The sequence below is a fragment of the Propithecus coquereli genome, unplaced genomic scaffold, assembly GCF_000956105.1.
Source record: "Propithecus coquereli isolate 6110/MARCELLA unplaced genomic scaffold, Pcoq_1.0 Scaffold160, whole genome shotgun sequence".
Classification (NCBI taxonomy): Eukaryota; Metazoa; Chordata; class Mammalia; order Primates; family Indriidae; genus Propithecus; species Propithecus coquereli.
In genome coordinates, this window is record NW_012140525.1 from 3,064,975 (window position 1) to 3,066,268 (window position 1,294).

At 44.1% G+C, this 1,294-nt stretch overlaps 1 pseudogene across 1 annotated transcript; it reads right to left on the reverse strand.

Annotated features, from left to right (window-relative positions):
- Positions 1-6: 6 nt before the first annotated feature.
- On the reverse strand, positions 7-914 carry LOC105807631 (annotated as a pseudogene). Its single transcript, XR_001137344.1, has one exon. The product of XR_001137344.1 is annotated as a dnaJ homolog subfamily C member 9 pseudogene (transcript).
- Positions 915-1,294: the final 380 nt, after the last annotated feature.

Genomic DNA, 1,294 nt, shown 5'->3' on the forward strand with positions numbered 1-1,294 from the left:
TTGGTGTAGTCAATCTGAATAATTTAGGCTGGAAAGACAACTCCTCTAAGGGTTGGGTTGACTTTTGCCCACACCTTGCCTACAATGGCACCAATTAACACTTAAGGTCCTTTGAAGAGAAAAATTCCATTATTTCTTTTCTTTCTTGAGAGCTGTTTTTTTCCCTCCTCCTTTGGAAGGTTTGCAGTACTTTGCTTCCATCTGAGCCAGAAAATTGTCCATTTCCTTTTGCCGATCCTTTTGTCTGTTCTGAATGACTGCTTTCAAGTTATCTACTCCTTCGTCAAGCCCCAACTCCTTCCTGCTCATTTCTGCTTCTCTGGCCTCTTTCTGAGCCCTCCTTTTCCTTGCATTTATCTTTTGTTTCGATTCTCTGACAAAGGCATTATAGGATGGGACCTCTCCGGTGTCAATAGCTTGCTGAATAATATTCCTTATCCTGGGTTCCTCTGTGTACTGCACGCAAAGCACAGACTCCATGATCTGATCCATGTCACCCTTGAAATCCAGATGTGCCTGTTTAATATCAGCCAGCTCTTCTTCAGAACCTTTGTATGTCTTTTCAAAGGCTTGAATGTCCTCTAGAGATATCTTTTTAAAGAGTAATCTCCAGTATGCCTCCCAATCCCGGTCTTGAGTAAGCATAGCAGATTCCTCGTCCACTGTTCCCTGTTCATCGTACACTGCTCTCTGTTCTTTGTCACTTAAAACGGAATAGACTTTCCCCAGGATCTGGAAGCGGCAGGTGGCGTCCTCCTTGTTGCCCTCGCCCACCCGGTCAGGGTGCACCTGCAAGGACACTTTGTGGTAGTCCCGTCGGACCTCGCCGTCGGACGCCTCGCGCCGCACGCCTAGCACCCGGTAAAGGTCGACGGTATCGAACACTTCCTCGCATAGCTCCGGCAACCCCATACTAAGCTGCGGGCAACCTCCACAAAAGCAGCCGGGTACGCACGCACGCACTACAGCTCCGGACGGCTTTTCCCCCTGAAAAGCCTTTCTTGTTAAGCAAAGGCAAAAGAAAGTCATTTGGACCAAATGACTATATCGTTATGGGTATGTAATAATGATACAATAACTAGGATTATAAACTAGCTTTTTAACAAAATATCTTGTTTTTTAACTTTTCCTAATCTTTAATTCTTTTTTTATATGTGTGTGGTGAGAACGCTTAAGATCTACTCTTAGCAAATTTCAAGTGTGCAGCACTGTATTGTTAAGTATATTCACATTGCTCTACGTAAAGTATCTAGAACTTATTCATCTTTCATAACTGAAACTTCAGACCTCCTAT